This window comes from Schistocerca serialis, chromosome 6, assembly GCF_023864345.2.
Source record: "Schistocerca serialis cubense isolate TAMUIC-IGC-003099 chromosome 6, iqSchSeri2.2, whole genome shotgun sequence".
Classification (NCBI taxonomy): Eukaryota; Metazoa; Arthropoda; class Insecta; order Orthoptera; family Acrididae; genus Schistocerca; species Schistocerca serialis.
In genome coordinates, this window is record NC_064643.1 from 163,163,348 (window position 1) to 163,181,018 (window position 17,671).

Below are 17,671 nucleotides of genomic sequence, written 5' to 3' on the forward strand. Positions count from 1 at the left end.
AGATATAATGCTAATGTATTGTGTTCATCAATATTTACAAAAAAAAAAAAAAATAAATAAATAAAAAAAATGAAAAAGTAAAGTCAAAGAAATTTTCAGAGAAAGCGGATGTGAAACGATAAACACATTTATCATCACTTTGGTTTATTTGCAATGTAAGTGATGTAAAAATTGAAAATAAGAAAGAGTGGTTTCCATCAAGGGATCAGCGTTGTTCATTCGGTCAACTCTGGTTCCGAGCCACAAAATAACTTCCCAAGTTGACCATTTCATTTGATCTGGATCTGACTTTCAGTTGAGCACCTTTCTGTTGCGGAATAACGTCCCTGACGATTTTCTTGACCTAATCTTCAGCGACAACATTCTTTCGCACCTCATTCGTACTAATGAGAGTAAAACGTATCTAGTCGTACCAGATATAGCCACAGTAGTAACGCCGATAATGCTCTATCAAAGGCTGCTCGACCCACCACTCCAATCAGCGAAGTCAGGTGAAGACGGCAGACCGACCTGGTAATCAGCAGCAGAACATTTTCGAGCTCCCAAAGGTTTAACATCGCTCATCATCTCCAACTCTTTCTGGAACTTTCCTTCTTTCCATGTTTTTTTCCTAATGGATGACTTATACAAGATCCCTCGTACTTATATCTTTTTACAGAGCCATGGATGTTTCTCGGATTCACACAGTTGAAAGTTTTACAAAGTTCTACTGGTTTCTACTTTGTGGAAATTCTTGTTCCGCATATTTTGAAAGAACTGGTTACAACGCAAATTCGGAACTCTTATTTACAATATGGCACAAATTATCGATGTGAACTTTCTCGCGTGTTCTGCGGCACGGACATCACCTTCATGTCTTCACTTTTTATTCATTTTGGATTTCTGCTGACCGTAAAAAAGAATTAAGCTGCACAACCAACGTAGACGCTGTTTGTGGCGTAAACCGCACTTCTGTTTCAGTATCTCTAATGCATCCAAATCAATTAAACGTTGCTACATTACCACCTCGTCCTACATGTTAACTGAGTAGTGTCAATATTACAGTAAAAATGATGTCGATTGATGGAACTGAATGGAAAGTCAATGCAGAGGCCACTCTTCACCGTTTCAGTTGATGCCACACTGTCAAGAGATGACTATAAAATTTTATTCCTACTTAGATTAAAGAATATGAGGCACTTACGGCTAATAATTAATTCACAAATTTTGGTAATTAATGACTATCCAAATTTGAATATTAATTTTCTGTGGCATGAGGGCAGCCGAGAGATGATAAGCAGATAATGATGATTTTAGGCACTACAGTAGTGGAAATCGGTATATAGGCAAGGTTCAACGAAGATAACAGTACAATGTCTGAACCTTACAGGTACATTTATATAATTAACTGTGAAATTATTAGATACTTGTAAGACATAAATAGTCATGACGAAATTACATAGTTTCTTTCATAACACGAGTAACAAAATAAGACGTTTTGTAAGTTCTCTGTTTAGGTTTTTATGTTGATAACGCCACCTAAAGCTCTGTATGAAAATCGCTGCCTGCGCGGTGTGCAGTCTGTGGCTGGTTGGACTCATTGTTGGAATATTCGCTAGTGTAGTGTTGGGCAGTTGGATGTGAACAGCGCGTAGTGTGGGGCAGTTGGAGGTGAGCTGCAAGCAGTGGTGGATGTGGGGAGAGAGATGCCAGAGTTTTGAGCGGACGATCTGGACGTGCGTCAGAAAAAGGAAATTTGTTTAATTGATGTCACAAAATTATATATAATGACTTTTGAACGCTATTAAGGTAAGTTCATTGTTTGTTCTCTATCAAAATCTTCCATTTGCTAACTATGCCTATCAGTAGTTAGTGCCTTCAGTAGTTAGAATCTTTTATTTAGCTGGCAGTATTGGCGCTCGCTGTATTGCAGTAGTTCGAGTAACGAAGATTTTTGTGATGTAAGTGATTCATGAAAGGAATAGGTTATTGTTGGTCAGGGCCATTCTTTTGTAGGGATTGTTGAAAGTCAGATTGCGTTGCGCAAAAAATGTTGTGTGTCAGTTTAGTGATTATCAGAATAAGTAAAGAGAAAACTGTCTGAGTACGTTGTGTTTTACTCAGTTGTTTCTGTAACAAACAAGGTAGAAGTTTACCAGCACAGTCATTCATAATTTTTCAAAGGGGACGTTTCAGTTTGCATTTCCTAGATGGAAATTGCTGTAAAGACACTCACTGTCTTGTTGTGTTTCTGCATTAGTAGTACTTTGTCCAACCTTCAATCTTTCTAATTATCTTAAAAATTCTCTTCGGCATTGATTTTGTTGGGGTTTCTCGTTCTTGAAGTGAAATTGTCGCCCGCTCTTGTCTTGCCTTCTTCAGCTCACAGCCTCAAATTCCCTTCCTTTGCGAGAAACACGCCTTGCAAGTATTCTCCATAGGTTTTCCGAGGTGTTCAAATGTCTACTTGCAGGCCAGGGTAAGACATCGATATCTTTAACTTTTGGTTGTAGCAGAAACGTACACAGATGCGTTACCTTGTTGAAACGTTAGACTTTCGTCCCTTACATATACAGGCTGACAGTTATTGAACTATATGAAACAAAATCGTAATAACTTCTGAACTGTTTGCGTTAGGATGCTCAAACTGCACTATTGGCCACGGGCCGTGATGGGAATTAGTAAGCGCATACCAACGCGCCTTGTCGTTGTCGGCCACTTACACGTGAAAATGTCATGCCTGAGCGTATTGCACTTGTGAAGGCCTAGCATGCGAGCAGTAACAGCCCAGCTGCGGCTCAAAGGAAGTTCGCGATCGCTTTAAAGCTGAAACAATCTGTCAAAGTGTGCTAACAATCAAAATACTTGATTCGCAAGTTTGAGAGAACGGGTAGTGTTCGTGATGACAGTGTTGGCAATGTAGATTGTCCCAAAACGGTGAAAACGCCTGAAAACATCGAGAAGACGTGTGCTGTGTTTCAAGCGAGCCCCAGGAAATCAATCAGACGAGCTGCACAACAGGTGGGAATGAACCGGGAGACACTGTGACAAATAGTTGTTGCAGACCTGCATCTCTTCCCATACAAAATTCAAATCCATCTGCCATTAAGCCCCAGGGCCATGGAACAGCGGTCGTGTTTCGCCAGCACTATTGTCCACAGAACTGACGAACAAGACTTTGGTGTGAATAGCGGACGAAGCCCACTTTCATTTGGATGCGTTCGTCAATAGGCGAAATGGGAGCATTTGGGAGACTGAGAACCCGCATTTGCGACCGCGACCGCGAAGTCTCTGCACCCTCAAAAGGTGACTGTGTGGTGTGCCATGTCCAGTCACAGCATAATCTGTGCGATATTCCTTGATGACACGGTCTCTACCGAACGGTACTTGAAGGTTTTAGAATTTCATCTCCATTACCAAAGTGACCCACATTTCGACAAGATGTGGATCATGCAAGACGGAGCTCGACCCCATCGAAGCAAGAAAGTGTTTGATGACCTAGAGGAGCACTTCGCGGACCGCATACTAGCTGTCGAGTACCTAGAGGCCACTGGCATGAGCCTCGATTGGTCGCCGTATTCTCCGGATCTGAACACATGCGACTCCTTTTTGTGCGGCTATGTTAAAGGCAAGGGTACAACAATAACCGCAAAATGATTGCTGAGCTGAAAACAGCCTTTCACGAGCTCTTCGATGTTCCGACACTTCAGCGGGTAATGCAGAATTTCGCTATTCGTCTGCGCCACAGCATCGCCAATGACGGCAGGTATATCGAACATGTCATAACCTAAATCCGAATATTTGCAGTTACGTTTACACGTTGAATAAAGTGTGTGCACGCCGTAGTTTGTAACTAATTTATGGTTTTTTTCGTATAGTTCAGTAACTGTCACCCTATACATTCTAATCAACTCTGTTTTTAGCATCTCAGTGTACATATTAGACCATTTTAGTGTTCAGCCAAGCAATGCGTGTCTTACCTCTACCGCAGAAGGCTGCCTAAAGCATAATATTTCTGCCATCAAAATTCCTACTCTTTCTTTCCTGCTGCTTTGTTCTCACATAACACCAATAATATTGAAATCCATCCTTAAATTAAGCTTCTCATCACCGAAGATCACTTTATCCCATTCTGAAGTCCATGACATATGTCTTTCAGCAAAATCCAGTCTAGTCTGTTCACGTTTGGGTTTAGAGTGGGTTTTGTGTAGTCGTTTCTTGAATGCAAGATGTCTCTTATGTGACAAAATTTGTCGTACACATCTGCCAGTTACTAGCAAACATAAATTAGCAACAAGTTAATAAAAAAAATTTTTGTGGCTCCTGTTTTGACTAAAACTAACTCTTTCTGTGCTCCAGATAATTTTCTTCTTCGCCCAAATTTTCCGTTCTCTACTTATAGTGCGCCAAATGTAACGAATTTATCGATCACTGAACTTGAACTGTTCAATTCTTGGCCGTTTGAGGATTAGAGAGTTCCATTTTGTTGTATGTACCGATTTTTGCTTTTTCATCACATGAAAACTGTTTTCGCGTGCCATTGTCCCAATCATGGTTTATGTATACAACACGCACTGTCACTAATTGTGTCTATTCTCTTTCTAGGCGCTTCAGTCCGGAACCGCGCTGCTGTTACGGTCGCAGGTTCGAATCCTGCCTCGGGCATGGATATGTGTGATGTCCTCAGGTTAGTTAGGTTTAAGTAGTTCAAAGGGAAGGGCACTGATGACCTCAGATTTGGTTCACATGGCTCTAAGCACTTTGGGACTTAACATCTGAGGCCATCAGTACCATAGACTTAGAACTACTTAAACCTAACTAACCTAAGTACTTCACACACATCCATGCCCGAGGCAGGATTCGAACCTGTGACCGTAGCAGCCGCGTGGTTCTGGACTGAAGCGCCTAGAACCGCTCGGCCACAGCGGCCGGCGATGATCTCGGATGTTAAGTCCCGTAGTGCTCAGAGCCATTTTAACCATTTTTTTCTCTGTCTGCAGCAAAGGTACGTATGCACGCACTAACACCGCACAAAGCGATCACCTTTATACCGAGTTCCACCTTCTACCACCTGAATGGTAGATGTCCTGCTATACAGGGTGTTCGGAAACTCAAGTTACAAACTTCTGGAACTTGTAGAGGAGAGTGAGTACATATTATTTTGAATGGGCACCCATGTCCGGAAACGGGCGGTTTCACTTTCAATGTGCCATACCTCCTTCCGCTCAAGCTAACTTGTCCTGCATACTTGATCTGACTATAAAAAGTGTAGGACCCGTCCTTGGAATCTGTGCCACTGAATGCCCGTCCGAAAATGTGGTTTCAGCACTTCTCAGGTGCGGTTCGGAGACATCTCAACAGACGATATGGTGGAAGATGGATAGGCCGAAGTGTTCCAACCGCGTGGTCGCCGCCATTGTCAGATTCAACTCCTATGGACTAGTAGTGCTTTGAGCGTTGCGCGGCGCATGGCGTGTCCGCTGCGGTCGATGAAGATCGTCAGTATCGCTGAGAACTTCCTTTGTGCACAAATATAGGCCACGTGGCGTTATTCATTTATATTGATACGAGGTGGCCTCGTGTAAGCTAGGCCCATTTTTCTGTGTGGTGGATTCTGAAAGCGAAGCACTTATTCACTTTACAATACGCACGCCACCAGTCTTTCGTAATAGTTTTCATCCATCAGATAACGACGCTGCAACGCAGTTCCTTAGACGCAGCTTGGAGTAATACGGGGGCCGTTCAATAAGTTATGCAAGACATTTTTTTCTCGGCCAATTTAGGTTGAAAGAAATGTGTAATTCGCTGTGGGACATCATGGAATTTCCCGCTTCAACTCTTGTAGTTTCATGAAGTTCCAATAGGCCGCTGCGTTATGTGCAGCCTTCAAAATGGCGCCGGAAACGGAAGTACGTTCCAAGCAGAGAGCTGTCGTTGATTTTCTTTTGGCGTAAAACCAAAGCGTCACAAGTAGTCATAGGCCGTTGCAGAATGGCAGTGAACAAAAGCACAGTGGGACGTTGGGCGAGGCATCTGTAATAATCGCAACAGGGTCGCACAATCTTGTCTGACCTCCCGCGTACCAGCCACCCGCAAGCAGCTGTGATCCAGTAATGCTGGAACGTGCGGACACTGTCATTCGAGTTGCCACAACGATGCAATCGAACTTGTCCAATCCACGACAACGCAAGGCCTCACACAAGTGTGAGGCCCCAAGAAGAGCTCACAGACATTCATTGAACGGTTCTTCCTCACCCACCCAGCACTCCAGATCTCACACCTTTCGACGTCCATGGGGAGGTTATCGATGCAGCAGCATCTTGGCTCCGACGTTGACGAGTAGAGTGGTAGCATGTGAGCATAGAGACCCTCCCAGTAAGGTGGCGTAAGGCCGTCGCATTGAACGGAGAGTATGTTAAAAAATAGGGTTCTGTAGCCAGAAGAGTGAGGAATAAAATGGTATATTGGAATCCTGAATAAAACCAACTTCCTTTCAGAAAAAAGTGTGCTGCATTAATTATTGAACGCCCCTCGTAGATCGATAATATTCAGGTCCACCATAGTTAAGTTTAGTCATTTTTCAAGAGATAGGTGTACACACGGCAAACATATTTGCTCTGCATGACTCAAACCGATGAGGCAAGATTCATTACACGTTTGGTTCTTGTTTAAGCAGCGTGTATATGTAATAGTCTGTGCTAGTTACAAATGTTAACAAAAAAAAACACACCTGTTGCATTTGTGAAGCTTCTAAACGTGTCATTTTACAACTTAGATTGCATCATCCAGGATTCGATATTTGAAAATCAGTGTGAAACATGTTCAAAACTTGTTAGAGCTGGCAGTTACAGTTTTACAAGACGCGGTAGGCTATCAAGGTTAACTACACCTACCGCAAAAACGCATCTTAACTTCTGTACGGCAGTCTAAAAGAGAGTGCCACTGCTCGGTTTGGATGTTATTTAAAACCTCGGCTACCAAAGAAAACAGTTGACAGACAAAAATGGCACTACTTTAATGGTGAACCTAAATGTGTCTTTTCTTGCAAGTCTGGAATGACCACTTTGGGACATTTAGTTTCCAGCCAGTGGCGCCTCTTAATGGCCAACTTCACTTGGAAGATGTCCGCCCCTGGTAGCTGAGTGGTCTGTTGGGTACATAGTGGCAAAGTGGTAAAGAACAATATAAAGGTCTCGGGTTCGATCCCTGGTCAGTTCCACGATTTTTTACAGCCTGCACGGTAGCTCAGCGCGTTCGGTCAGAGGCGCTGGCCTTCTGTCATAAGAAAACTGAGTAAAGGAAACAACGATCAACTTGAACGGATGTCCTGTGACGTCTGCCCAGATCGAACGCAACGAAAGATACCGAACAAAATGAAAAAAAAAACGTTGTCAGCGCGACGGAATTTGGTGAACAGCGAAAGTGTTTAAACTCATAAGAGTGTTCCTGCAAGCACTCTGTAGCAATTCTGGCCGTGGGGGGGGGGGGGGGGGGGGGAAATCGCGTTGTCCTGCTGGAATTGCCCAAGTCCGCCGGTCTGCACAATGGACATGAATGGATGCAGGTGATCAGACAGAATGCTCGCGTACGTGTCGCCTGTCAGAGTCGTACCTAGATGTACCAGGGATCCCATATCACTCCAACTGGACACGCCCCACACTATTACAAAGTCTCCACCAGCTTGAACAGTCCCCATACGCGGTTCATAGGTTTATGAAGTTGCCTCCATATCCGTACACGCCCAGCCGCTCGATACAATTTGAGATGAGACTTGTCCGACCAGGTAACAAAATTCCCGTCATCAGCAGTTCACTGTCGGTGTTGAAGGGCTCAGGCGAGGCTAAAGCTTGGTGTCGTGCAGTGGGTCTTCGGCTCCGAAAGCCCATATCAATGGTGTGTCGTTAAATGGTTCGCACGTTAACACTCATCGATAGTCCAGCATTGAAATTTGCAGCAATTTGCGGAAGGGTTGCACCTCTGTCACGTTGAACGATCCTGTCCAATCATCGTTGGTTCCGTTCTTGCAGGATCTCTTTCCGGCTGCAGCGATGTCGGTGATTTGATGTTTTACCGGAATCCTGATATTCACGGTACACTCGAGAAATGGTCGTACGGGATAATCCCCACTTCATCGCTCCCTCAGAGATGCTGTTTCCCATCGCTCGTGCGGCGACTGTAACACCACGTTCGAACTCACTTAAATCTTGATAACCCGCCGTTGTAGCAGCAGTAACCGATCTAACAACTGCGCCAGACGCCTGTCGCCGCATATGGGCGCTGCCGACCTCAGCGGCGTATTCTGACGGTTTACATATTTCTGTATTCAAATACGCATGCCTATACCAGTTTCTTTGGCGCTTCATTGTAACAGCGGCTCGACGTAGCGACCACCAACGTTATTACAGACATTGTACATGGCACACACTCTCCATCCCATTCGGCGTTTCTTCAGTCTCTTGCAGTGGCCAGAATTCGTGCCAGCAGATCTTCCTTTATATTTGTGCACAAAGGAAGTTCTCAGCGATACTGACGATCTTCATCGACCGCAGCGGACACGCCATGCGCCGCGCGACGCTCAAAGCACTACGCAGGAGAAGAAGGCACGTCTAAACGTCCTGCCAGCACGCGGTAGTGGAGTTCGCTCTTCCATCGCTGACTGTCTACGATGGGGTGCGTCACGCATACACGCCACTAGAGGACGCCAAAGTCGCTTGAGCTCATTGCCTGTGACTGTGTTTGGCCAATACCTCTTTTTAAGCAGCTACACACAGATCTTCTCCCGAGATTAAGAGACCGAGCGAGGTGGCGCAGTGGTTAGACACTGGACTCGCATTCGGGAGGACGACGGTTCAATCCCGCGTCCGGCCATCCTGGTTCAGGTTTTCCGTGATTTCCCTAAATCACTCCAGGCAAATGCCGGGATGGTTCCTCTAAAAGGGCACGGCCGACTTCCTTCCCCATCCTTCCCTAATCCGATGAGACCGATGACCACGCTGTCTGGTCTCCTTCCCCAAACCAACCAACCAACCGAGATTAAGTGAATTTTCAGACATGTACGAGGGCAGTTCAATAAGTAATGGAACACTTTTTTTTCTCGGCCAATTTTGGTTGAAAAAACCGGAAATTTCTTGTGGAATATTTTCAAACATTCCCGCTTCGTCTCGTATAGTTTCATTGACTTCCGACAGGTGGCAGCGCTGTACGGACCTGTTAAAATGGCATCTGTAACGGATGTGCGTTGCAAACAACGGGCAGTGATCGAGTTTCTTTTGGCGGAAAACCAGGGCATCTCAGATATTCATAGGCGGTTGCAGAATGTCTACGGTGATCTGGCAGTGGACAAAAGCACGGTGAGTCGTTGGGCAAAGCGTGTGTCATCATCGCCGCAAGGTCAAGCAAGACTGTCTGATCTCCCGCGTGCGGGCCGGCCGTGCACAGCTGTGACTCCTGCAATGGCGGAGCGTGGGAACACACTCGTTCGAGATGATCGACGGATCACCATCAAACAACTCAGTGCTCAACTTGACATCACTGTTGGTAGTGCTGTCACAATTGTTCACCAGTTGGGATATTCAAAGGTTTGTTCCCGCTGGGTCCCTCGTTGTCTAACCGAACACCATAAAGAGCAAAGGAGAACCATCTGTGCGGAATTGCTTGCTCGTCATGTGGCTGAGGGTGACAATTTCTTGTTCATGGGTTCATCACTTCGAACGGCAATCAATGGAGTGGCGCCACACCCTCTCCCCTACCAAGAAAAAGTTTAAAGCCATACCCTCAGCCGGTAAAGTCATGGTTACAGTCTTCTGGGACGCTGAAGGGGTTATTCTGTTCGATGTCCTTCCCCATGGTCAAACGATCAACTCTGAAGTGTATTGTGATACTCTTCAGAAATTGAAGAAACGACTCCAGCGTGTTCGTAGGCACAAAAATTTGAACGAACTTCTCCTTCTTCATGACAACGCAAGACCTCACACAAGTCTTCGCACCCGAGAGGAGCTCACAAAACTTCAGTGGACTGTTCTTCCTTATGCACCCTACAGCCCCGATCTCGCACCGTCGGATTTCCATATGTTTGGCCCAATGAAGGACGCAATCCGTGGGAGGCACTACGCGGATGATGAAGAAGTTATTGATGCAGTACGACGTTGGCTCCGACATCGACCAGTGGAATGGTACCGTGCAGGCATACAGGCCCTCATTCCAAGGTGGCGTAAGGCCGTAGCATTGAATGGAGATTACGTTGAAAAATAGTGTTGTGTAGCTAAAAGATTGGGGAATAACCTGGTGTATTTCAATGCTGAATAAAACAACCCCTGTTTCAGAAAAAAATGTGTTGCATTACTTATTGAACTGCCCTCGTATTAAGCGGGAACGACAGGGTGACGGACGAAAATATTGCTCGAATTCAGGATTTTTTTTTTTCACCGCATTGGAATGTAGTAGACAAATGGCGTTGCTGCAGTGAATAAAAGCACACATTTCGGTTTGTATTCGTACTTTTTATTGAAAAATATTAACATCTTCAATTGGAATTTTCCCGAGGCAGCTCTGAAAGAAGGTAGATCGACGGTTGTCGGTGTAACTCCAATTGTGGTTCTCTGCAACATGTCCGCCCCGATAGCTGAGTGAAACGGCACGGTAGCTCAGCGTGTTCGGTCAGAGGGTTAGCTATCCTCTGTAATAAAAAGAACTGAGGCAACGGGTCAAGGAAGAACACGAATGGGTGTCATCGGACGTCCGTCCTGAACAAATTCAACGAACAATATAGAACAAAATGAGATCAGCAAAAAAAGAACAAAAAAGTGCTCTGTGAGGCGGTCTGTCACGCCAAGGGGCCCGTGTTCGATTCCCGACTGGGTCAAAGATTTTCTCCGCTCAGGGACTGGGTGTTGTGTTGTCCTCATTATCATTTCATCAGCATCAGTGGAGGGCAACGGAAACCACCAATGGAATCACATCCCTAGACGCTCATGCGGTGTACATCTCTGACTAGGCTTCCCCCATGACAAGACCTGCCGTAAGGCAGATCACAAAGCCTCTAAAACATGAAATTAACATATCCTTACAAATGTAAGTTTAGTTCATCGTAGGCATTTGCAAAAAAAAAAAAAAAAATGTATTTTGGCGAAATTATAGATCTATGAAGAAGTTGGCCAGTTTTGGAAACCTCTTTTTTTGGCCGAAAAAACTACTAAATATCAACGCAAAAAAAAAAAGAAATCGGCTAGGATGAAATGAAGTTTGTAAGTAGGCTGTTTAGGTTTTTATGTTGGTAACGCCACGTAGCGCTCTATATGAAAATCACTGACTGTGCTGTGTGAAGACTGTGGTTGGTTTGCATTGTTGGAGTATATGCTATTGTAGTTTTGGGCATTTGGCTGTTAACAGTGCGTAGCGTTGCGCAGTTGGACGTGAGCCACCAGCAGTGGTGGATGTGGGGAGTGAGATGGGGGAGTTTTGAGAGCGGATGATCTGGACAGAGACAGTAAATTTGTAAGACTGGATGTCATATATATATATATATATATATATATATATATATATATATATATATATATATATATATATGGTAAATACATTGTTTGTTCTCTATCAAAATCTTTCATTTGCTAACTATGCCTATCAGTAGTTAGTGCCTTCAGTAGTTAGAATCTTTTATTTAGCTGGCAGTATTGGCGCTCGCTGTATTGCAGTAGTTCGTGTAACGAAGATTTTTGTGAGGTAAGAATTCGTGAAAGGTATAGGTTATTGTTAGTCAGGGCCATTATTTTGTAGGGATTACTGAAAGTCAGATTGCGTTGCGCTAAAAATATTGTGTGTCACTTCAGTGAATGTCTGAGTACGTTCAGTTTTGCTCAGCTGTTTGAAAAATTAAATAACATAAGATGTTTATCAGCACAGTAATTCATTAATTTTTGTAAGGGGTCGTTTCATATGTCGACCCTTAGCCGAGGATACCTCACTGGAATCTTCAGATTTTTTCTTGTAGTTTGTGTAATTAGTGTTGCTATTGTTTATTGCTAGCGCGTAATTTTAGAGAAAATCTTCTTTGTAGTTGTAGTTTTCATTGTTGTACAGTAAAACAGTTGTGGCATGCACGTAAATTTGCATCAAGTATTTTGCAGCTGCGCTTGCAATTAACTAGATATTATTTACAGTGCTATGTTAATGTGTTTTCTTATTTTACTCTTCCAATTGTGCTTTTCTGTGTTATCGTGTGAAACATTGTGGCAATTATGGCGTGTGAAAAACGTAATACTAGGCTCCAAAGTAAACTGAGAAATGACAGTGAAGACGAAAGCAGTGTGTTAGCTCCACCGTGTGATGAATTAACTGATGTTCAACATAGTAATTTGGTAATTGTGCATAGGGAAATGGAGCGGGCGGCAAATAATGGTGTAGACAATGAAACAATTAGTGAACAGGGAAGAATTATCGATCGACTGGTCGGCAACAGTTCGCCTCAGGAATCCGAAATGACAGGACACAATCTTGCAAATACTGTAGATTCAGGTTCTGCGTCCTCGCCGTTTTCTCAAATAAGCCAAGACACATTTTCTGCTCGTCAAAATGTGAAGGTGGCCGGTGCAAATGCACTGCCGAAAAGCATAGAGGAACAGATTCCAGACACTAATACATTATTATTGCAATTAATGCAACAAATGAAACAAAATCAGAGACAAACACAGCAACAGTTAGACACAGTGGAACAACACCAGAGACAAACACAGCAACAGTTAGACGCAATGGAACAATATCAAAAACAGTCACATCAACAGCTTCGTAAGTTAGACACCACGCTTGAACAAACACGTGAAGGTTTAACTGCTGAGTTACTTAAAATCGAATCGAAATGTCCAAAAGTCTGTAATGACGTAAAAACACAAATTTGTGAGCATTTCCAACCTATTTCTTCGCGTCATGAAAATGCATTACAGAATCACGAAGCAGCCATAAAAGTACTGCAAACTAATGTTCATGAAAATCACGACACCTTGCAAGCTAAAATTGACGCAGTTGCATCTACCGATTCGGTTATGCAACCTGCAAAAACTCAGGAAATCTTAAAGGACACAGTAGATACGATTTCAACACAAATGGACACTCTGAAACTTGGTTCAGAAAAACATACTGGGGAAATAAGTTCTCTATCGGAGAAAGTAGCCGAACTTTCGGATCAGTTCACCAACTTATCCACAAAGGTAGATGATGATATGAATGACACAAGACCCGTAGCCTTCACTGACACAGAAGAGTATAAACAAATTAGAAAATTCAAACAAAATCAAAATCAAATCAATACACAGTACAAAAGAGAAATCCGGGAAGTACAAGATCAGTTGGCACAGGTAATACAAGAATTACATATTTCAGAGGAGACTCGCGCTCCAACACGGGAAGAGGGACTTAGAAATACGGAAAAGTCTCAAAATAATAACACAGGGCATTTCGGAAATTATGAAAGAAATTGGCAAGGTACACCGAATTTTGAGATTGAACCGCCGAAACGAAGTAATAATGACCGATATGCGACTCGCCGACGTGATGATTTTGGCTATAAGTTGTTCATTACTACACGTAAATTCAAAACATTTAACAATTCTGGCGACGAAATTCATCCACAAGCATAGCTTCATCAATTCTCTCATTGTTTTCCTCCCAACTGGTCATTGGAGCACAGGTTAGAATTTATGTGTGGCTATTTAGAGAATGAACCAGCTGTAAGAAAGCGATCGGTCATTCACGATTGTCACAGTGAAGGAGAATTTTATCATGCTTTCCTCTCAGCATATTGGTCTCAAGCTACACAAGACCGAGTAAAACATGGCATCATAATGATGAAACATTTCGAACAATCGGAATTTTCTAGTCTTGTCAAATATTTCGAAGACATTTTACATAAGAATCAGTATCTTTCAAACCCATACAGCCCCTCAGAACCCATCCGCATTTGCTTCATCAAATTGCCTGAATATTTACGACATATTATTTTGGTAGGACGTTGCAAAGACGACATTGAAGCTTTTCAGGGACTGTTACAAGAACTGGAAATTGACACTGACAATCGCGGAATGCGAAAACAGCAGCACAACAATTACAGGTCACATCCGTCACAATTCCGTGATGACAGAAATAATAATTGGACACGACAAGGCTATTCTTACAACGTTAATCGTGACTAAAACAGACACCACCCATATGGCAACTGTTGGCACAGTAGTAAGAATTACAGGGAAATGTAATGATTATCACAGAGACAATCAAAGAAACAGACAATATGGGAACCAAAATAATTATTATCAGGGGAGACAGAATAACTTCAGACGTAACGGTCCACCGTGCAGTTACGATTCCGAGAGAAATTCTCCACCACATGATCGACAAAAAAGAAACTATGTAAACTACCGACAAAACGACAGACCTGAATTTCATCAGAACTGGCGGGATTCAAACAGGGCAGGGGCCTCTCGACAAGGTGAATTTGTAGAAGTTAGGTCTCCTAATCCTAATAACGATGCGCGCCAACAAAGAGACAGACAATGATTCGCACCGCAGGCAGCCACGTGCGCCGGCTGGCTCAGAGAAAAATAACATAGATGCAACCCTTGAGAAAAATTTTAGCATTATTTACCGACATGTACCGCATGATAATTGCGTTCAAGTTGATTTGCTGCGTACTGAGGAAAGGTAAATGCAAGAATCTTTAAGTCAGAGTTATTCTTCAGTCTGTTGATTCTCTTCGATGATTCATCGTTTAGAGTGGTAAAAAAATTCGTCAATGTGCGCAGTCTTGCTGTCTATCACGCTTAGTCTAAAATCATTTGAATAAGCATCATAAATTTTGGCGCATCTGTGCCATTGTTTTCATAGCGTTTTGGCTCTATTAATTAAAGCTCCTGATGCACATCTGTTCTCCGTGAGTACACCGCTGACTAATCAGCGTGGGACAACAATTGTATTTGTGTACGAGCATTGTTACAGCATTGTTCACTGACTAATTTTCTCCGCACCATTTATCAAGGGAAATGGAAGAATTGCTTTTCTGTCCTTAGTTAAGGACATCACACTAAAATACGGAAAGTAAAAGCAGAAAACACAAGGAACATTTCTGAAGTACTGTAGTCTCATTGTACTTTGAAGTATGTACTTCTTAATTCAGTAACATCCACATTTGATTTGAAGTGAAGGCTGCGACTATTAGAAATCAAATGAATCACTTGATATGTAAATACTGTTATTTTTAAAAATAAAAAATTGTTGAAATGGCTCTGAGCACTATGGGACTTAACTGCTGAGCTCATCAGTCCCCTAGAACTTAGAATTACTTAAACCTAACTAACCTAAGGACATCACACACATCCATGCCCGAGGCAGGATTCGAACATGCGACCGTAGCGGTCGCGCGGTTCCAGAGTGTAGCTCGGCCACAGCGGCCGGCTTTTAAAAAAAATTGTATTCTCAGCATACTCCACAGCATACTCCACTACATTTTTCGTCATTCCACAGAAAGAACATTAGATTTCAATGAAGCGATGAATTACTTTGGCGTTAGAAGTGGACATACCACAATAGAGCAGGGGACGGAATGGTGTACTGAGTATGAATTACCGAGTAATCATAGAGTTTGAGAAAGCTCTTATTCATACTCAATAAAACCCGTATTTACAGCGCTTTAGAAACAAGGCTTTAATCCAGTCTTTACCAGTGTTACAGCTTCAGTTAGACCTAAATAGAAGAATGAGAAATTCAGAATCTAAGGTGGAATCAGACAAAGAGATCCAACATCACAAAATCAATCTAAGCACAACTGTGGCAAACTTTCAGGTACTTGAACTGGGAAGACGAGAAAGGAAGACATACTACTTCCCTGTAGTTCAGAGACGTTTCGAAAGCAATAGAAAATCTTCATCTCGAACTAAGGCTGAAAATCAATTATGATACACTAACATAATATCTAATCAGGACATGAAAATAAAGCTGTAGAAATTATGAAAATGAAGTCTTAAAAACTTTGTGTTTATTTATTTACTTATTGTTCATCTAATTCATCCTCCTTAACCTAAGCTAACAAATACAACTTCATTCGCTGTTTCCACGCCTGTCTGTCTTCGGTTGTCCTCTGGCAGCTCAAGCTTCCGTCTTTCTTCGGTGTCGTGTGGACTTTCCGACTGTGGAATTTGCGACTTATGGCGTCAACATAACGTTTCCGAAGACAATTATTTCAGCCGCGAATTTTCCGACCATTCTGGTAATAATAGCATGCCTTCACATTTTATCCACGCTTAATGCGGGCTAAGCACATAGTACATGGCCAAGTTTAATTATTTATTTATTTTTACCTTTTTTGTTTCTACAACATTACTCAGCAAAACAATACAATTTTGTCTTATTTTATGTATTTTAATTTCTCTTTCATTTTTTGTAAAAAGAGATTTTAACATCTTGTTAAATCCCCCAGAGTCGTATTTTTTATAATGCCTTTTTATATTTTGTCCGGACATATGTATCTTACTTATCTTTTCTGAAGAGGCTGGCCAATCGAATCTTTTGTTTTATATTTCAAGTATGACATGTACTGCTCCCCCATTCAGTTTATTTATCAGAAAGTAGACTTTCGGATGTTTTTGATTTATTGTGGAATTTAGTTTCCTGTGCTAACCGTTGACAGCATTAAAAAATGTCGAATCAAAACATTATCGGCCGTATAAATTTCCAGTTGTTATTTTACTTGAGCGGCCGTTTCAGCGCTACAATACACCATCTTCAGGACCCCTGGCCGACGTATAGGAAGAATACCACCAATGACTGTTAACTGTGGGCAAGTGAAAATTAAGAGTGCGCTGAAGTAGCAATCACTGAATGCTAGCACCTATTTTGACTGGGCCACAGGTTGGGTTCTTCCTACACGACGGTCAGGGGGCCTGAAGGTGGCACAATTTAGTGCTGAAACTGGTTGCTCAAATAACAGAACAACTGGAAATTTAGGTGGCTGAATGTGTTTTGATTCGACATTTTATACTGAACCGTCGAGCTCACACAACCATCTGTATAAAGTAGGACTCACAGGGAATCGACAGAATTAGTGGTCTTGTGCCGCTGGTTAAAAATATTACCATATCAATCGCTGTACTAGGATTTTTCATCCACTGATTGACCATATAATCTGCCAATTTCATGACGTTTTCTCCACTGGACATTTCCTCCATTATTAAAATTCACACTGTTTAGTGAAAGGTGTGTCACTTCAGCACACATGCTACAACACAGTCTGACTTCTACTCTATATCTATGTTCCTCCATTAATCTCAGTTCTTGTATTTTCTTTCACAGCAGTTGGTTAAAGTAAAAATAGCAACTGGATTTCAGTGTTCTGGGAAACACTATTTTCATGGCTTTAATTGCAGCCATTTCAAAGCCTAATATTGCCGTTTTCGGTGACCATCGAGGCATCTTAGTTTTCGATTCACAAAAAGGTGCATCTGGATTTTGAATTCTGTCTGAGAGCAAAAGGAAATAAAACAGGAAATATATTCGTCTCGTCTTCTGTGGTTCCAATGTCGACGTGTATTGTGTACATTTGTTTGAACTATGTCGAACAACTGTCAGCTGTCCTATCCATAAGAACAGTTCCATTTTCACACAGGGTTCTCTCCGTTTCTTCGCAAACACCAGAATTCTTCTGTCAGAAACA